The sequence below is a fragment of the Furipterus horrens genome, unplaced genomic scaffold (assembly GCF_987537825.1).
Source record: "Furipterus horrens unplaced genomic scaffold, mFurHor1.1.pri manual_scaffold_10, whole genome shotgun sequence".
NCBI classification, from domain to species: Eukaryota; Metazoa; Chordata; class Mammalia; order Chiroptera; family Furipteridae; genus Furipterus; species Furipterus horrens.
The window spans coordinates 56637741-56650707 of NW_028327180.1; the positions used below are offsets into that span (position 1 = coordinate 56637741).

The 12967-nt window shown below is 40.0% G+C and overlaps 1 protein-coding gene across 1 annotated transcript in view; it reads left to right on the plus strand.

Moving 5' to 3' along the window:
* ADAMTS2 (ADAM metallopeptidase with thrombospondin type 1 motif 2) overlaps positions 1 to 12967 on the plus strand; it is a 280657-nt gene that overhangs the window by 221635 nt on the left and 46055 nt on the right. The window lies entirely within an intron of this gene.

Sequence of the window (12967 nt, forward strand, 5' to 3'; positions counted from 1 at the left end):
GATCAAGGTGGAATTCATCTCAGGAAAGTTTAATGCTTGTCTGGTGGCTTCTCCTTCTGGGTATGCCCTGGTGTTCTGCAGCTGGTGTAAGCCAATGTCAGGTACTTTTCCCATCTAGCTCTAGGCAACCTGTTTGAAGTTACAGAGATCCACAGTCTGTGGATCTCTCCTTCCTGTCTGGTGTGGTCCTAGCTGCTCTGCACTGCTGGCTTTTTATCAGCACAAGACCCAGGGGTGGGTCAACTTAGGATGAAAGCATCACAGGTCCCGCCTCCACCTGCCTCTGCCTGTGGTCCTGCTGTTAGTCTTAGTCTAGCTACTGACCTGTTCCTGGGAGGACTTCTGGTGGAATCAGGAGGATGGGACACGTGGATCTAATGTGAGAGGTGCAGTTGAGACTTCAGGGAAAATGGTTTGTGTGTTCACACATCTGAGTCAGTCCCGCATTATTTCCCTGAATTTGACAGGTAGAAACCCCTGGCAGAGTAGAAGGTGGGGCCTCCAATGCCCAGAGTTTGGGTCTGACGGACTTCCTAGGCCCTCCTGTGAGGGGAAGTGCCAGTCTGGTTCCCGAGAAAGTATGGAATGGCTGTACCCTAAAGTCAACTATAACACCTCTGAGTCCACCTTAGCTGCTGTCTTCTTGGCAGGAGATAAGATTCAGGTTGGGAGAAAGTAAGAAAGATTCTGGGTGGGGCACGCAGCGTTCCAGAGGATGGGGATAGGAAGCTTACAGAAGAAGGTGGGGCAAACGGTTTTCCCACAGAGGGGGGTCATTGTTTTTACCCCAGGAGGGGCTTGCTTTTCTCAAGAAAAATGGCTGCTGCGGTATGGTGTCACATCCCCACACCAAGAACCCAGCAGCCGCTCCCCTCACCCTCTTCCCCAAGCCTCCGACTCCTGACTCTGCTCGCACGCACAACTGCAACCATGCTACCCTCCTCTCCCTCAGCCAAAGGTGAGTGGCTGGGAACACAAAACCAGTGTCTTGGCCCCTTGGCATAGAAGAAAGAAAAAGAAGGTGGGTTTGTCTCCAGAAGGCTCTGTCTTTCTCCAGCAGGCAAAGGAAACCCGTGGCCGTGCACCCCTGGACGCTGCGTGGGCGGGTGATGCCTGCCCTGGCGCTCTGTGCGGGGGAGCCAGGTCCGTGGTCCAGGCTTCACCCCTCTCTGGCGGAAGCTCCCTCGGCCTGCAGCCGCCACCGTAAAAGCTGTGCCGGCTCCTTTCCTGTCCCTGCCCTTTCTACTGGTCATGAGGTGGTTTCCGCCCATCCTTGGTTGAGTATGTCCTCCTCAGGTGGTCCTCAGTTGCTGATTTCAAGTGGATGTTCCCATTTTTATTTTTATTTTAAGCTTGGTTCGGGAGGCAGTGCGAGGCACACTCTCCTACTCCGCCACCATCTTGCCGTTCCATCTCTGTTTAACATTTTGAGAAACTGCCAGACTATTTCCCAAAGCATATGGACTGTTTTACATTTCTACAAGCAATATGTAAGGGTTCCAACTTACATCCTCCCCAAACTTGTTATTCTCTGTGTTTGTATTATAACCATTCCAATATGCAGTTATCTCCTTGTGGTTTTTTGATTTGCATTTCCCTAGTGACCTATGATGTTCAGAATCTTTTCATGTACTTAATGAAACTTGGTATATCTCTTTTTTTGGATAAATGTATATTCATATTCTTTTCTTACTTTTTAATTGACTTATCTTTTTATTATTGACTTATAAGAGTTCTTTATATACAAGAACAAGTATACAGGTCCTTTATCAAGCTTACCTGATATATGGCATGAAAATATTTTTCCCATTCTGTGAGTTGTCTTTTCACTTTCATGATGGTATCATTTGATGCACAAAAGTTTTCCATTTTGACAAAGTCCAGTTTCAACATTTTTCTTTTGTTGCTCGTGCTTTTGATGTTGTATCTAGAAGCCATTGCCAGAAAGTTTACTGCCTAGGGGTGTTATGGTTTTGAATCTTACATGTAACTCTTTAATTAATTTTGAGCTTATTCTTGTATATGCTTGTAAGAAAATGTTCTAGTTTTGTTTCTGCCTGTATCTGTCAAATTGTCCCAACACAGCTTATTGAACAGAATGTCTTTACCCCATTGTGTATTTTTGCATCCTTTGTTATATATTAATTGACCATATGGGCATGGGTCAACAGAATAGAGAGCCATCTATTCTATTCTATTTCTTTGATCATCGTGTCTGTTTTCATGCCAGTACCATGCTGTTTTGATTATTGGGGCCTTAATTTGATATTAGGTAGCATGATTCCTGCAACTTTGTTCTTCCTCAAAATTGCTGTGACTATTCAGGGTCTTTTGTGATTCCATATAAAATTTTAGAATATTTGTTATAGTTCTGTGAAATATGCCATTGGTATCCTGATAGAGTTTGATAGATTCTTTGGGGTAGTATGGACATTTTAATAGTGCTAATTCTTCGTATACATGAACATGTATATGCGTCCCTTTTTTTCTTTTTCTGTTTACTCCTATGGAGAGTTTTTTTTTTAAATATGCTTTATGATTATGCTGTTACAGTTGTCCCAATTTCTTTTCCCTTTGTTACCTTCCACCCAGTGACATCCCTTCCTCCAGTTGTCCGCCCCCTCTTAGTCCATGCCCATTGGTTGTGCATATAGTTCTTCTCAACATCTTCCTGTCTACTCCATTCCCTCCTACTATGCTTCCTAATTCCTGCACCATCTCCCTCCCTTTTCCCCTTCCCCCTCCCCGCTGAACCCCCCATAATGTTCCCCATACCTGTAATTCTTTTCACACTCTCGTTGCCTACTTAGTTTGCCTTTGTTTCAGTTCCCTAGCTTCCGTTGTTGGTTGTTGTGATACAGCTTTCATTTTCATGTTCATAGTTTTGATCCTTTCTCCTAAATAAGTCCCTTTAACATCTCATGTAACAGTGGTTTGGGTCTGATGAACTTCTTCAGTTTTACTTTGTCCTGGAAGCACTTTCTCTGCCCTTCTATTCTGAATGACAGCTTCACTGGATAGAGTAATCGTGATTGTAGGTTTTTGCTTTGCATTACTTTGAATATTTCTTGCCAGTCCCTTCTCCTTTGAGAAATCAGCTGACAGTCTTATTGGGACGCCTTTGTATGTAATTATCTTCTCTCGCTGCTTTTAAGATTCTCTCTTTAGCGTTAATTTTTCACATTTCGATTATAATGTGTCTTGGTGTGGTTCTCCCTGGGTCCAATTGTTTTGGAACTCTCTCTGCTTCCTGGACCTGTAAGTCTATTTCCTTCCCCAAATTAGGGAAGTTCTGCTTCATTATTTTTTCACATAATTTTTCCATTTCTAGTTCTTCTTCTTCACCTTCTGGCAACCCTGGGATTTGGATGTCAGCCCGCTATTAGCTGTCCGATAAGTTTCTGAGCCTCTCCTCATTTTCCTCACTTCTCATTTCCTCTTTCTGCACTTGTTGACTGTTTGTTTCTTCCCTAGTTTCCGATTCGTTGATTTGATCCCTGGTTTTCTTGCCCTCACCACTAGTTTTGTACCTGTTTTTGTTCATTTCAGCAGGACTAGCCTTCATTCCTTCCCTGTCTTGTTTAAGATCTGCTGTTAGGTCTGTAAGCGCTTTTATAAGCAAAGCTCTGAACTGTGCCTCAGAAAGATTTTCTATCTGCTGCTTCATTAGATTAGAAATTTGCTGTCTGGTCAGCTGTGTCACTGGGATCTCTATCATGATCTGTGCCATCCTGAGTGTTTTGTGTTTACCTTTGCTTCCTGGGCAGGGCTGTCACACCTCTTATGCTATGGGGGGTGGGAGGGAGTCCTGTGTCCTTGTCACAACTGGGCGTTTTCTGCGGGGGAGGGGGTCCAAGATGAATTCCTGCCATTCAGTCTCCGCTGAGAGACTGGGAGCCTCCTCCTCCGTCCCCACCCCCACCGGGCCTCACAGTCCAAGGCAATGGGGGTCTGCCTTTCCCGGCTTTGGAATTGAAAGCTGACAGGTCTGATCTGCAGTCAGGGGTGCTCCCCAGGCACTTCTCACCTCCCCTTAAATACGGGTGTCTGTGCTTACCACTGTCCTGCCACCATCACTGCTGCTGCTGCGGACAGCACAGCTTAACGTCTCCTTCCCGGCTCTGCCCCTCCTACCTGTCTGACGAGCACCACTTCTTTATAACTTCATACGTTGGACTTTCATTTATTTTCTGGAACTTCTGGTTATTGCTGGTTTTGCAATAGTTGTATTCCTTCTTAGTTGTGGAGGGAGATGGGGTGTGTCAGTCTAGGCCTCCATCTTGGCCGGAAGTCTCCTGTGTGTGTTTGCTTCTGTGTCCCAGGGAGAGCTGTCGCTCCTACTACGTTGTAAGGGGCAGAGCCTTAGGGATTCGTCAGTACCAGGCAACCTGTTTCACCACGTTGTGGCGCTGTATTCAGGGGAGGGGTCTGAGAAGAAACAATGCTGCTTGCCCAGCACTCGCCCCTGTTCCAGGCACTTCTCCCACTTCCGCACCGGACTGGTGCCCCTCTAGCTGCTGCCCTGGCCATCGTTCCCAGAGTGGGGGGGGGGTCTGCAGACATTCTACGTCTGTGGGGCCCTTAAACAAGCAGACTCTGCTGAGACCAGCAGTTTCTGCCTCTATCTCAACTCCCACTGGTTTACACAGTCAAAAGCAATGAGGCTTGATTTTCCCCAGAGCTGGGACAGTGAGCTGCTCTGGTGAGGAGCTGGGAATACCCCCACGTGTCCTTCCTGACTTTTTAAAACGTGTAACTGGACTTTCCGCCGGCCTGCTGTTGTTGCCACTGCTGCCACCACCACACCATGTTCTCTCTGCCTGGGTTCCACCCCTCCTACCTGTCTGGATCAGTATTTCTTTATATCCTTGTTTGCTGGACTTCCATGCACTTTGATTTTCTGGAACTTCTGGTTGTTTCTAGTTTTGAGGTAGTTGTATTCCTTCTTAGTTGTGGAGGGAGACGCATGTCTGTCTATGCCTCCATCTTGGCCAGAAGTCTGCTTCCCTTTTTTGTTTCTTCAGTTTCTTTCTTTAGTGTCATAATTTTTTGAGTACAGGGCTTCTATATCCTCAGTTAAATTTATTCTTAGATACTTTATTTTTTATGCAATTGTATATGGGATTGTTTCCTTAATTTCTATTTCTGATAGCTCATTATTGCTATATAAAATTCAACCAATTTCTGAATATTAGTTTTGTACCCTACTTTACTGAACTCATTTATCAGTTTCAAAGTTTTTTTGGTTGAATCTTTGGGGTTTTCTTCATATAGAATGTGTCATCTGCAAATAATGACAATTTTATGGCTTCATTTCCAATCTGGATGATTTTAATTTTTTTTCTTGTCTGATTTTTGTGACTAGCACTTCCAATACTATGTTAAATAAAAGTGGTGAAAGTGGACAACCTTGTCTTGTTCCTGATTTTAAGAAAATCCTTTTAGCTTTTCTCTAATATGTGAGTTGTGGGTTTGTCACATATGCCTTTTTATTATGTTGAGGTATGAGCCCTCTGTTCTCACTATGTTGAAAGTTTTTATGATCAATGAGTGCTGGATTTTGTCACATGCTTCTTCTGTATCTATTAATATGACCGTATGATTTTTTTCCCTTCATTTTGTTCATGTGGTGTATCACATTAATTGGTTTGCAGATATTGAATAAATCTTACATCCCAGGAATAAATCCCACTTGATCATGGTGTATGATCTTTTTAATGTATTGCTTATTTTGGTTTGCTAAAATTTTCTCAAGAATTTTTGCATCTGTGCTCATTAGGGATATTTGCCTATAACTTCTTTTCTTGTAATGTCTTTGTCTGGTTTTGGAATCAGGATAATGCTGGCCTTGTAAAATGAGCTTAGGATTCATCCCTCCTCTTGAATTTTTTGGAATACTTTAAGAGGATAGTTCTTCTTTGAATACCTGCTTAAATTTACATGTGAAGCTATCCATCCAGGACTTTCATTTGTTGGGAATGATTTAATTACTGAATCAGTTTCATTGGTAGTAACCAGTCTGTTCAAATTTTCTGTTTCTTCTTGATTCAATCTTGGAAGATTTTATGTTTTTAGGAATTTTTCCACTACTTCCAGATTGTCCAATTTTCCGACCTATAATTGTTTGTCAGGCTTTCTTGTAATTCTCTGTATTTCTGTGGTGTCAGTTGTCACTTCTTTGTTTTTATTTTTTGTGAGAAAACTGTTGTTTTACTTTATGAGTCTGTTACAGCAATTTACTTCATTTTTTATTTTATTTATTTGGGTCCTCTCCTTTTTTCTTGATCAGTCTGGTTTAAAGATTTATCAATTTTGTTAATATTTTCAAAGAAATGGTCTTGGTTTTCTTCATCTTTTGTATTTTTCTTAGACTGTATCTCATTTATTTCTGCTCTGATCTTTATTATTTTCTTCCTTCTACTCACTTTGGACTTTGCTTATTGTTCTTTTTCTTGTTCTTTCAGGTGTAAGGTTAAATTTTTTATTTGAGATTTTTCTAGTTTCTTGAGGTAGGCTAATATTGCTATGAATTTTCCTCTTAGGACTGTTTTTGCTGTGTCCCACATATTTTGGGTCATTGTGTTTTCCTTTTATTTTTTTCAAGGTAACTTTTGATTTCTTTCTTGAGCTCAATGTTAATCTATTTATCATTTAGCAGCATGTTATTTAGTCTTCATATGTTTCTGTGTTTTTCAGTTTTTTATTCTTGTAAATGATTTTTAGTTTTATATCATTTGGGTCAGAGAAGATGCTTAATATGATTTCAGTCTTCTCAAATTCATTGAGACTTGTTTTGTGGCCTGGTTTGTGGTCTACCCTGGAAAATATTCCATGAGCACTTGAAAAACATGTATTCTGCTGCTTTCAAGGGAAATGCTCTAAAAATATCAATTAAATGTATCTCATCTAATGTGTCATTTAGGGCCACTGCATCCTTGTTGATTGCTCTTAGTAATATCATTTTCTGATCTCTCTCCATGGGAAAGGGAAGCAGAAAAAATAAACAAATGGACCACATCAAACTAAAACATTTTTGCACAGAAAACGAAACCAAAACTAAAAGACAACATACTGAACAGAGAAAAATATTCACCAATGGTACATTCAATAAGGGGTTAATATCCAAATTTTAAAAGAACTCATACAACTCAACACCAAGAAAACAACCCTAATAAAAATGGGCAGAGGACCTGAATAGACACTTCTCCAGTGAGGACATACAGATGGCCCATAGACATAAAAAGATGCTAATGTCACTAATCATCAGAGAAATGCAGATGAAAACCACAATGAGATATCACCTCACACCTGCCAAAATGGCTACCATCAATAAATCTACAAACAACAAGTGCTGGTGTAGATGTGAAGAAAGGGGAACCTTTGTGCACTGTTGGTGGGAATGCAGACTGGTACAGCCATTGTGGAAAGCAGTATGGAGGTTCTTTAAAAATTACAAATAGAACTACCTTATGAACCAGCAATCCCATGGGCTTCTGGGTATTTATCTGGAGAAATCCAAAACACTAATTTGAAATGATATATGCACCCCTATGTTCATGGCAGCATTATTTACAATAGTTGAGATATAAATGCAACTTAAGTGCCTATCAGTAGACAATTGGAAAAGAAGAGGTGGTACAATGGAATATTAGTTGGCCATTGAAAAGAATAAGATCTTAACATTTGTGACAACATGGATGGAACTCAGGGTATTATGCTAAATGAAATAAGTCAGAGAAAGACAAATACTATATATTTCATTTATGTGTGGACTCTAAACAAAATAAACAAAATATAAACAGACTCATATGGAGAAAAAAATTGATGGTTGCCAGGGTTGGGGGACTTGGTGAAAAAGTGAAGGGATTGAAGGGATTGAGAAGTACAGGTAGCTCAATTGGTTGGCGCGCCATCCCACACACACACACACACAAAAAAGGTGTGGGTTTGATCCCCAGTCAGGGCACTTGCCTGGGTTGCAGGTCCGATCCCATACACATACAGGAGGCAACCAATTGATGTTTCTCTCTCACATTGATGATTCTCTCTCTCTTCCTCTCTAAAATCAATGAACATATCCTCAGGTGAGAATTTATTTTTAAAATAAGAAGTACAAATTAGTAGTTTCAAAATGGTCACAAGGATTTAAACTATAGCAGAGTGAATATAGTCAATAATATTGTCATAACTATGTATGGTGTCAGGTGAGCACCTGACTTATTGGGGGGATGACTTTGTAAATTATATAAATATCTAACCACTGTGCTGTACACCTGAAACTAATATAAAATAATTCTGAATGTCAACTGTAATTGAGAAGTAAAATGAAACCATTGCCATTAGGTCAAGAATATGTATTGCTATATTTTACCCTAAGAGTTTAGCTCTTATGCTTAGCTCTGTGAGCCATTTTCAGTTAATTATAGTGTATACTGTGGGGAAGGGGTCCAACCTCATTCTTTTGCATAAGGGTATTCCATTGTCTCAGCATCACTTGTTGAAGAGACTTGTCTTTTAAAATTGAATCGTCTTGGCACCCTTGTCAAAAGTCAGTTGACCATAGCTAATGGTTCATTTGTAGATTCAATTCTATTCCCCTGATATATTTGTCTGTCCTCATCCCAGGGCCACACTGTCTTGATTACTCCTACTTTGTTCTTCTTCAAGATTGTTTTGGCTATTCTTGGTCCTTTGACTTTCTCTATGAACTTTAGGAGCAGTTTCTCAATTTCTGTAAAATTCTGGGACAAATTTTGATAGGATTGCTTTGAATCTATAGATCAATGTGGGGAGCATTGCCATATCAGCAATCTGATCCATAAACATGGGATGTCCTTCTATTTACATAGATCTTTATTTTCTTTCAACAATTTTTGTAGTTTTCACTTTCCATTATTTAATGTATTCTTATGTTTTTTCTTCTTTTTGATACTATTATAAATAGAATTGATTCCTTAACTTTATTTTCAGATTATTCATCACTAGTTTGTAGAAATATAATTGAACTTTGTATATTGATCTTGTATTCTGCAGTCTCATTGAATTTGTTTATTAGCTCTCATTGTTTTTTAGTGGATTCCTTTGAATTTTACATATAGAAGGTCATGTGATCTACAGATAGAGATAGTTTTACTTTTTCTTTCCAGTTTGGATGCCTTTTATTTCTTTTTCTGTCCTTGCTAGAACTTAGAGTGCAATGTTGACTAGAAGTGGTGTGAGCAAACATTCTTGTCTTGTTCCTCATCACAGGAGAAAAGTATTCATTCTTTCACTATGAAGCACGATGCCAGTTGTAGGTGTTTCATACATGTCCTTTATCACATTGAGGAAGTTCTCTTTCATTCCTAGTCTGTTGGAGGTTTTTTTTTTTGTTAGAGAATGTTGGATTTTCCAAATGATTTTTTGAGTCTTGAGGTGATATATAATTTGTTCTTTATTTTATTAATGTGATTTATTACATTAATTGATTTTCAGATGTTAAACCATTCATGGAATAAATTCCACTTGGTCATGCTATATAACCTTTTAATATGCTGTTGTATTTGGTTTGCTAGAATTTTGTTGGGGATTTTTATATCTTTTTATAAGAGATATTGCTTTATAGTTTTTTTTCTTGTGATATCATTGTCTGGTCTTGATATTAGGGCTATACTAGTCTCATATAATCAGTTTTGAGAATTTTTCTTCTATCTTTTGTTTTGTGGAAGAGTTTATAGAAAATGGATATTAATTTTCTTTAAATGTTTGGTAGAAATTGCTAGTGAAGCCATCTGGGCCTGAGCTATTGTTTGTGGGAAGTTTTAAAATAACTCATTCAATCTCTACTTATTATAGGGCTACTCAAATTTTCTATATCTTATTAAGTTAATTTTGGTAGTCTGTGTTTCTCTAGAAATTTGTCTATTTTCAGCACCTTGTTTTTTCATGTGGATTTGAATTATTCTCTAATGTCACTTGCTTTCAGCCTCAATAACTTCCCTTACTATTTCTGATATGACAGGTCTGTTAGCAATGAATTCCATTTTTGTTTATGTGGAAATGTTTTATTTCACCTTCATTATTGAGAGGTGGTTTTGTTGGATATAAATCCAGGCTAACACCAATGCCTCTAACCTCCATTATTTCTGATTAAAAGCCAGCAGTTATTCCTTGTACACAGTGAGTCTTTTTTCTCTTGATGCTTTCAATAATTATTCTTTGTCTTTCGTCAGTTTGACCATGATGTGCCTGAGTGTGGATCTCTGCATTTATTCTACTTGGAGTCTGTTACATTTTTGGTTATGTAGATTAATGTTTTTCATCAAATTTTGGAAGTTTCAGCCATATTTCTTTGAATATTTTCTGCTCCTTTCTCTGTGTCTCTCCTTCTGGTGCCTCTACTATATACAACTTTGTGGACACGACAGTCTCTTGTGTTTCTCAGAGGCTCTGTTTTTTTTTCCTGAATCTTTTTTCCTCTGCTCTCCAGATTGCATAATTTCTGTTAACCTCTGTCAAGTTCATGGGTTCTGTATTCTGCCGGCACAAATCTGTTCAGCCCTCTAGTGAATTTATCATTTCAGTGTTTGTACATTTCAACTCCATAATTTCTATTTAGTTCTTTTTATAATTTCTATCTTTTGTAGATGTTCTCAATTTGGCAAGACATTGTTATTATATTCTCCTTTAGTGCTTTAGATATGGCTTCCTTTTGTTCTGAAATCTTCGCTAAATTTATCATCTGGACTTCCTCAAAGGTTCTTTCTATCACCTGCCTATTTTCTTATGCTGGATCACCCTTTCCTGTTTATTTTCATGTCTCAGAAATTTTTGTTGAAACTTTACATTTTAGATAATACATTGAAGAAGTTCTGAATGTTGATTCCCCTGGATCTTGTGCTGATGTTTACTTGTTTATTTGTTTAGTGACTTGGTTTGACCATTTCGATAAACTTCATTAGCTCTGCAGAGTGCAGCTACTGACATTGCTCCTCAGAGGCCACAGCCTTGGGTCAGTGAATAGTCATTCTGATCTCACAAGCCTCTCCCCCACCACCCCACCGCCCACCTCCAGGACAATGGGATTAGCCAGTCTTTCTCTGTCTCCTTCTCTGATCTTTTCATTTAGCTTCTGGTTCTTCTGTCTTTATTGATATCACACCCAACTGTTAACTTTCACTGGCTGCTAGCTGACTGCTGTGTTGTTTTTGATAATGCCCTGGGGTATAACTTGTCTACAGTATGATCCAGTTAAACTCTGGACCCTTCACAGAGCCAGTCCTTGAGGCTTGCTCAGACCCCAGGTGGGTTCTTAGCTGTCTTTTTCATGGTTCTTTCGTTACAGTTCTATTTGGTTTACCATTTTATTTGTTGCTACTAGTAACATTGAGCTACTGGCCTCCTCTTAGTTGTTCACTACTAAGATTTATATTGTTTTTGACAATGCCCTTAGGCACGAATTTCCTTGTGATTTGTTCCAAATAAAGTCAGTTCCCCTAGGGAGAACAATGGAGTTCTCTGTTCTGCTTCAACCCTACCCCACCCAACCCCAAAGAGCACTGGACCACTGTACCTGAGCTAGAAGTAGGGTGGTCCACTTCTCCCAGACACTCCTGACCTACAAGTCAGTCACTACATAGGACAGTAAACCCCTAGTCTTTCTGGCTTGTCCCTTTAGGCGTGTAACATGGCCCTACAAGCAAGCTAGGGAAGGGGCAATGGGGGTCTAATATTCTTGGCCTGCGAGACCTGGGGTAGAACCTCCAACCTGAGTGTGGGGACTGGGTGGGCAGGAGAGCCTCAATTCTCCTAGCCAAACCCCTACCTGGAATGGACTTTCTGTAACCCAGAGTCAGGAGGTTCAGGAGCTGCCCAAGGCCTGACTTTTCCAAGGGGCAAGTGCAGCCCCAGCCTAGAAGCTGAGGCGAACGGGAGTGCTATCTTCAGGCAGCAAAGCGTCATCTCACTGAACTGGGGAAAGAGATAGAGTTTCATTGTTCTCCCCAAGATTTAGTAGATTTTCTTATAAATATCTCTCCATTTATTGTATTGACCTTAGGACAATTTCCAGAAAGTTTAAATAGTTGTTTTTTAAAAATATATGTATAATTTTCACCAGTTAAATGGTGGTTTTACTGAAAAGAGAGTTCACCAATCTCCTTACAACTCCATTCTAGAGATTTCCACTAGCTGCCTGTTTTATAAACAAAGTTTTAGTGGGAAACAGCCATCTCTGTTCATGTATTTGTTGCCTGTAACCACTTTCATGCTCCCACGGCAGAGCTGAGCAGTGGCCACAGAGGTCACATAGCCTGCAAAGTCTAAAACAGCCACTCTCTGGCTGTTACAGAAGAAGTTTGCTGAGGAATGGTCAAGCCATCTCCCTATTCTCCCTGTAGAAAACAATGCCACAGAACCATTGTCCCAGGAAGACTGGACGTAAGAGTGTGCAATCAGAACTGCAGGAAAACGCGTGTCAGTCAGTCAACTGGAAAAAATCATTTTTCTCTGCTTTTGGCTGGTTGTGGTATTGGTCAGTTTTTTAATTTTTAATATTTTGTGATGTAGTTTTTTTATTCTAATTCAATATTTCATTTTATACGTAACTTGGTATTTTGAATTTTGCAGTCTTCTAAAAATGGGCTCTAAATTGTGTAAGCTTCCTGCCCAGGGGAGGAAGTGGGCAGGCACTGGGATAAGACTCAAGTTATGGAGTTGTGTTCCCTGCTCACCAGTGTTCTCCCTCCTGTATTCCTGAGTTTTTATGTCGGCATACCACCTGACCTATGTTTCTGAATTTTCTTTAAATTCGCTTTTTTACTTAAACGGGTAGATCTTACATGTGTCTGGAATCCCTGGTTTGAGGAGTTGCTTGCATTTTTTTCTAGTGTCCCCTGTGTGGGCATGCCAGTGGCTTCACCCTGGAGACATGGCTTTGCTGGGGACAGAATAGGCTGAAAGAGGCAGCGAGGATGGGGAGAAGCCAGGG